General features: G+C 35.3%; 1 long non-coding RNA gene across 1 annotated transcript; it reads right to left on the bottom strand.

The window, feature by feature from the left end:
- Nucleotides 1-4,931: 4,931 nt before the first annotated feature.
- LOC131804424 (uncharacterized) lies at nucleotides 4,932-6,745 on the bottom strand. Its single transcript, XR_009343127.1, has 3 exons — nucleotides 6,582-6,745; nucleotides 5,348-5,441; nucleotides 4,932-5,281 (listed from the first exon to the last, which is right to left on the bottom strand). It is a non-coding gene; the product is annotated as an uncharacterized LOC131804424 (long non-coding RNA).
- Between the last annotated feature and the right edge of the window lie 1,690 nt (nucleotides 6,746-8,435).

Below are 8,435 nucleotides of genomic sequence, written 5' to 3'. Positions count from 1 at the left end.
TCGCTAAAATCATCAAAATACCGAATATCGGGAGGTACCGTTAGATGGGGGCTAACCCAAAACGTGGACCTATAATTACAATGTTTCGCTACACGAACTAGGACCCATTATGACCCACATATACCAATTTTTAGACAAATCAGTGAAAAAATGTGGCAAAACCATAAAAATACCGAATATCGGGATGTACATTATATGGGGACTATATCAAATCATGGACCCATATATGCAATGTTTCTCCACCAGAGCTGGAATTTTATGTTGATTATGAATATATATACTTTATGGGGTCTAAGACGAATATTACGGATGTTACAAACGGAATGACAAAGTTAATATACCCTCCTTTCCAAGGTGGAGGGTATAAAAATGGTCCAATCTTTTAACTAGAAGGTTTTGAAATGCAGTAACACATGCAACAGGACGAATACTTTCCTAACGGGACACTCGACAGACAATTTTGTAGAGAATATCGAGGGGTTCACAGAAGGCGCCTTTAGCCGACTTTGGTGTGGAACGTTGACAGGGCTGAATAGTAGATGTAAAATAAAATACTGTTTTCAACTGCAGAGACAAAACATGCAAGGATATGCATGTTTTGATACCGGGAGTGGGTGATTGGAAACTATGAAATATTTGGCAGTCAAAGAAACGAAGAGGTGATACAAACGCTTCAAATCCTTCCTGTATCTGTCCTACACTCATGCAAATCAAATTTCTTATTCGAACGTTATAATACAGTCTTGCAGTCTGGCAGCTAATACTAATACATAGCTGCCATCAAACGATGGTTAGTATTGGATTATAACCAACACAAAAACTTATCAACCATTACATATATCAAACGTACCTTACATTTGCAGCTGCCGAGGGTCAATACGTTCAACGTATGTAAAAAATTGTTGGACATCTTCTTCAATATTAAATGGAATATATCCTCACACCAATAGATGACGGACAGGAGTTTCTCCGATATTTTATTTACATTTTCTTTTATTTTATATATTTTTTTATATTTTCCTTTTCTTGCATTTGTTGAATAAAAAAAGTAAAAAAAAATATGTATTTCGAATGTATTTGACAGAAACTATTTCAAAAGTTTTAAATGCTAAGGTTTCTTTGTTTTATTACCCCAGGAATTGTACAACTCCAGTATGTTGATCTTCTTATCTCAATGAGCTGAGTTGACCTAGCTCCGTGTGTGTTCGACTTTTCGGCTATTCATTTTAATTTGTAATCAAACTCCAGTAGTAGATTCTCTAACTTATTTTTGAATTACCGACAAAAATCGGTAACTTTGAAACCAAAAATTTTTATATTTTCATTAGTACCTATCGCTATTTTACCCAAAAATTTCTTAATTATCGAAATTATAAATATTTTAATTTTACCGACTTTTGTCGGTAACTCCAAAAATAATTTAGCGAATCACACTACAGACCGCAATTATGAGCCGATCGCGAAGAACTTCGGCTTAGAGGTCGATGTCCAGCAAGAATAGAAACCTATAGTGTGGTAATCGCAATATATTTATGGTATAAAATGGATCAAAACCAGAAAATTTTCCCGATTTTGTAGTCGCTCTTCAGGTCACGGTTATGGACAAATCAACGCGGACTAGTGTTTGAGAGAGGTAATATGGCTACCATTTTGGATGGTAAAACTACGAAACAAAAAAAAAAAACGTCGTTGGCTTGTTTGTTCGGGGTACCGTAGTATTTTGTTGTTGCAAAATGATCAGGCTTTATCCCTTTAATGTTGTTTTTATAAAAACAACATTTGTTTATAAGTGGAGAACGATGGTAATGTTTACCAGGGGGTAAGGCAGGAAATACCTAGGTTTCGGAAAGAGCCACCAATCCTCATCAGTTCCGATGTTTTTTGTCTGGGATATTCTCCCCAGAAGTTATTTTAAAAATAACTTCTATGACAAAAAACATTTTTTACCCAAGTGACGAGATCGGTGGCTCTTTCCGAAACCTAGGTATTCACTGCCTTACCCCCTGGTAAACATTACCATCGTTCTCCACTAATAAACAAACGTTGTTTTTATAAAAACAACAATAAAGGGATAAAGCCTGACCATTTTGCAAAAAAAAAAAAAAAAAAAAAATTAACTTTTTCACTTCGTTCGGAAAATGCATCCTTGGACCCACTACATGGAAATAACTTTAAACAATATTAAAACAAGTAAAAAACAAGATATATTCGACAGGGCCGCACCTTTAATACTCTGAAACTTAAAAATTTAAAAAATGTCTTTAAAAACAGCAAGTTTCAGATATTTATACGAATATTGGGAGTTATTGTTGTATAGGGACTATACTAAGACATGCATTTATATGAGAAATGTTTATCAGATGATGTGTAGTAGACTTCCAAAATTCCAGTTTCACACAATTCAGTTAAAAAAATATAGCTAAAACTTAAAATCGTTAAAATGCCGAATATCTGGATGTACTTTTATATGGATGTACTATACCAGAACTCGGACTTATACAGCGTGAGATAAAAACACTGCAACAATTAATTAATTTTTTGAATAAAAGCAAAAAAATGTCGGAAATAGCATCAAATTTTAGAATAAGTTTAGATTTGTTCGAATTGGTCACCTTTGGCACGACTTATGGCCTTCAAACGGCCAATGAAACAGTCACACGCTGTCCGAATGTTGCTCTGCGGTATTTTGGCCCATTCTCGGCGAAGCGTTTCCTGGAGGTGATCGAAACTTAGTGCCAACCTTGCTTTCGAAAATACTACAGACACAATAGTCCAACGGATTGGAGTCGGAGATTTTGGTGGCCATTGTGCGCTGAAAATGAAGCGAGGAACCTCATTTTGTAACCTTTCTTGGGTGGCGCGTGCTGAGTGCGATGGTGCTGAGACCTGCTGGGATGTCCAAGGACTGCGGCCAAAATGTTTGCGTGCCCTAGGTTATAAACACCCTCCAGAATATTTTCGCGATAATATTCGGCACTTATTCTGATGTCAAGGTCGAATAATACTAGCGGAGAGAGACCATCGGCTGTTATGGCGGCCCACACCATCACCATGGCCGTGGCTTGAGTTCTGGTGGCCAACCGAAGGCGCATATTTTCAGTTGACCTCTTCGGCAAGTAAACACGATAATTTTGTTTGTTTATAAACTGCTGGACAACGAATGTTTTCTCATCGGAGCGGAGAAACCCAAATTCGGCAGTTCACCACTTTCGGTCAAGCGAAGCAACTCTTAAGACCTTTCGTGTCTAGTTCAGTTGCAGTGTAAGTTTTTGCACTTTTTGGAATTTTAATGGCTTTACCCCGAGCTCATTTTTAAATATTTGCCGAATGGAATACTGCGATATGTTCAGCTAACGAGCCATTTTTCGGCCACTGCGACGCGGGTTTCGATCAAGTCGCTTCTTAACTTTTCGAACCATTTCTGCTGATGTTGCTGTTTTCCTCTGTCCACTTTCTTTATGCCGGGCTACGGTAGTTTCACGCTCATCAGGGATGGTAAGAGACTTATTCACATTTAAATGCTGGGGTGCTCTAACGATAGCCACTTGTGGTTTTTTTCTGGAAAATTCTCACCAAAGTGCTTATGTACGCTTGTAAACAATATAGGGATCTGTCACTGAAATAACTTTTACAGCTGTCGGACGAGTGGCTTAGAAGTGTCAGCTTTCTGAAATTGGTTACAGTTTTTTCATCTTACCCTGTATAAAGAGTTCTCCGCAAAGATCTTTCCTATAAACTGCGAACGCAAACCAATTTAAAGCAAAATTCGGATAAAAATTCTGATTAAAATTACCGGTGCAGTTATATAACCCCTATACCAAAATGTGGACCTATATAATGCATTGACATTCCAAAAGTCCTGCTCACCTAACACACATCTGAGTAAAATTTTATCAACCGTTCGAAAGCTTAAGGGATTTCTACAGACGGATGGACGAATATCGCTAAATCGACACAGAATTTTATGCGATCAAAAATATATACTTTATATTTCGAGGTGTTACAAACGGTGGAGGATATAAAAATAGAGCTCCAGAATATATTTGTTCTTTAAACTGAAATTACTAAAACCAGCAACTTTTAGTTTTCGTCCTAAGTTTTCACATTCTCAAGAAAAATGTTATACTGAAATTGATATTAGGAGAAATTCTTGCAGAAAACGGAAAATCGTCAAAATTGGGTTTTAAAGTTGTTTACGAGCTCGCAAGACTTTCTCGTTTTTGCCATCTTAGAATGTAAATTTCCGATAAACATGTAAATACATTGAAATGCATCAAATCTATCAAAAAAAAAAAAAAAAATAAATTTTCATCCAATTATACCGACATTTCCCCATAAAATTCGTAGATAGAATATTCAATAAAGTGTTTGAAGTTTTCGGCACTTCGTTGCGCTTGATCTTGTATTAGTGTATGAAAGTAAAACCGTCGTATGTGTGTGTGATGTGTCTTTGATATGTCACTTTTGATGGAGCCTTAATGTGAAGACAACAACAACTCACACTTTGTGCGAAGATAAATTAATGTTTCATCATTTCAACATTCCTAATCTATTTGATTATTTATCTATTCAATGTTGGAGAAATAAATGACAAAGTCCTTTTGACGAGTAGACAGCTTTTTCGTTTCTCGAAATCACTCAGAGTGTGTCGACTTGGTGCAAATTTAAGGCGATAAATTTAATGAGTTGTGTTGTGGTAGGATTCTTTAGCAATTTGGTCTTTGGTTTTGACCTTCAATTTTAATGCATTACCGATTTTTTAAAAATATTTTACTATATAATTATTTACTTGAAAATTGAAGCTTTTAATGTTGGAACTAGTAGAACCATTTCGAAAAATTTCTTCCAACATTTGATTATATGGGCCGTACTATTAATACAAATAAGTATTTCATGCATTTTTTAGAACTTTATTTATTTTTTTTCGTTTTTCTATTTAACTACAGATTTATGTAGGAGCTATATCCAAATCTGAACAGATCTCTACAAAATTTGCCAAAAGTATTTTTGGGCAATATCTGACATCATCTAGCGAAGGTCTTTGGAATGTATATCAATATATAACAACGTGGGATATACGAAAAATTTACCAGAGACTATGGGACCTATTGCCATGAACAATACCGTTGACAAATGTGCCTGATATCATCCATTCACCAAATTTTGTTGACCGTTCTGTTATATGGCTGCTATTCGAAAACGTGGATCTGGATAGACAAGTATTTTGCAACCGAAGATGGAACCTGTTACGAACTCCGATAAACACCGTTAAATAATGTGTCTAAAATCATCCAAGAGGAGGATTATGGATTTTTAGTTAAGACATATATAATTTTGGTGTTTATACCTTACTAGGGTTATATTGCTGTTGAAGAGGATCGGTGCCACAACAACTTATCAATATCAACAAGTAAAAAAACTGTGAGTTCGGCCGGGCTGATCTTTGAATACCCTCCACCATTAGGTATACATTTGGCAATTTTCAAAAAAAAAAAAAAAAAACAAAAAAAATCCGTTAAAAATTTTGTTAAAATCTTAAAAATGCCTAATGTAGCCGTATATTTAGGGTCCATACGACGAGGAAGAATTGCATAGGCAACTTTTGTCATAAGCTATTACAATATTCAAATGCTAAACTTGAAAAAGACGTGGACCTACATGACCAATTTTCTGTCTTGCGCTGTAGTATCTATTACGAACTTTAAATTTTAAAAAATTCCGGTAAATAATGTCGCTAAAATCATCAAAATACCGAATATCGGGAGGTACCGTTAGATGGGGGCTAACCCAAAACGTGGACCTATAATTACAATGTTTCGCTACACGAACTAGGACCCATTATGACCCACATATACCAATTTTTAGACAAATCAGTGAAAAAATGTGGCAAAACCATAAAAATACCGAATATCGGGATGTACATTATATGGGGACTATATCAAATCATGGACCCATATATGCAATGTTTCTCCACCAGAGCTGGAATTTTATGTTGATTATGAATATATATACTTTATGGGGTCTAAGACGAATATTACGGATGTTACAAACGGAATGACAAAGTTAATATACCCTCCTTTCCAAGGTGGAGGGTATAAAAATGGTCCAATCTTTTAACTAGAAGGTTTTGAAATGCAGTAACACATGCAACAGGACGAATACTTTCCTAACGGGACACTCGACAGACAATTTTGTAGAGAATATCGAGGGGTTCACAGAAGGCGCCTTTAGCCGACTTTGGTGTGGAACGTTGACAGGGCTGAATAGTAGATGTAAAATAAAATACTGTTTTCAACTGCAGAGACAAAACATGCAAGGATATGCATGTTTTGATACCGGGAGTGGGTGATTGGAAACTATGAAATATTTGGCAGTCAAAGAAACGAAGAGGTGATACAAACGCTTCAAATCCTTCCTGTATCTGTCCTACACTCATGCAAATCAAATTTCTTATTCGAACGTTATAATACAGTCTTGCAGTCTGGCAGCTAATACTAATACATAGCTGCCATCAAACGATGGTTAGTATTGGATTATAACCAACACAAAAACTTATCAACCATTACATATATCAAACGTACCTTACATTTGCAGCTGCCGAGGGTCAATACGTTCAACGTATGTAAAAAATTGTTGGACATCTTCTTCAATATTAAATGGAATATATCCTCACACCAATAGATGACGGACAGGAGTTTCTCCGATATTTTATTTACATTTTCTTTTATTTTATATATTTTTTTATATTTTCCTTTTCTTGCATTTGTTGAATAAAAAAAAGTAAAAAAAAATATGTATTTCGAATGTATTTGACAGAAACTATTTCAAAAGTTTTAAATGCTAAGGTTTCTTTGTTTTATTACCCCAGGAATTGTACAACTCCAGTATGTTGATCTTCTTATCTCAATGAGCTGAGTTGACCTAGCTCCGTGTGTGTTCGACTTTTCGGCTATTCATTTTAATTTGTAATCAAACTCCAGTAGTAGATTCTCTAACTTATTTTTGAATTACCGACAAAAATCGGTAACTTTGAAACCAAAAATTTTTATATTTCATTAGTACCTATTTTACCCAAAAATTTCTTAATTATCGAAATTATAAATATTTTAATTTTACCGACTTTTGTCGGTAACTCCAAAAATAATTTAGCGAATCACACTACAGACCGCAATTATGAGCCGATCGCGAAGAACTTCGGCTTAGAGGTCGATGTCCAGCAAGAATAGAAACCTATAGTGTGGTAATCGCAATATATTTATGGTATAAAATGGATCAAAACCAGAAAATTTTCCCGATTTTGTAGTCGCTCTTCAGGTCACGGTTATGGACAAATCAACGCGGACTAGTGTTTGAGAGAGGTAATATGGCTACCATTTTGGATGGTAAAACTACGAAACAAAAAAAAAACGTCGTTGGCTTGTTTGTTCGGGGTACCGTAGTATTTTGTTGTTGCAAAATGATCAGGCTTTATCCCTTTAATGTTGTTTTTATAAAAACAACATTTGTTTATAAGTGGAGAACGATGGTAATGTTTACCAGGGCGTAAGGCAGGAAATACCTAGGTTTCGGAAAGAGCCACCAATCCTCATCAGTTCCGATGTTTTTTGTCTGGGATATTCTCCCCAGAAGTTATTTTAAAAATAACTTCTATGACAAAAAACATTTTTTACCCAAGTGACGAGATCGGTGGCTCTTTCCGAAACCTAGGTATTCACTGCCTTACCCCCTGGTAAACATTACCATCGTTCTCCACTAATAAACAAACGTTGTTTTTATAAAAACAACAATAAAGGGATAAAGCCTGACCATTTTGAAAAAAAAAAAAAAAAAATTAACTTTTTCACTTCGTTCGGAAAATGCATCCTTGGACCCACTACATGGAAATAACTTTAAACAATATTAAAACAAGTAAAAAACAAGATATATTCGACAGGGCCGCACCTTTAATACTCTGAAACTTAAAAATTTAAAAAATGTCTTTAAAAACAGCAAGTTTCAGATATTTATACGAATATTGGGAGTTATTGTTGTATAGGGACTATACTAAGACATGCATTTATATGAGAAATGTTTATCAGATGATGTGTAGTAGACTTCCAAAATTCCAGTTTCACACAATTCAGTTAAAAAAATATAGCTAAAACTTAAAATCGTTAAAATGCCGAATATCTGGATGTACTTTTATATGGATGTACTATACCAGAACTCGGACTTATACAGCGTGAGATAAAAACACTGCAACAATTAATTAATTTTTTGAATAAAAGCAAAAAAATGTCGGAAATAGCATCAAATTTTAGAATAAGTTTAGATTTGTTCGAATTAGTCACCTTTGGCACGACTTATGGCCTTCAAACGGCCAATGAAACAGTCACACGCTGTCCGAATGTTGCTCTGCGGTATTTTGGCCCATTCTCGGCGAAGCGTTTCCTGGA

Source organism: Musca domestica, unplaced genomic scaffold (genome assembly GCF_030504385.1).
Source record: "Musca domestica strain aabys unplaced genomic scaffold, Musca_domestica.polishedcontigs.V.1.1 43, whole genome shotgun sequence".
Lineage (NCBI taxonomy): Eukaryota > Metazoa > Arthropoda > Insecta > Diptera > Muscidae > Musca > Musca domestica.
The sequence above is the reverse complement of the archived record's forward strand: the minus strand, read 5'-3'. Positions and strand labels throughout refer to the sequence as shown.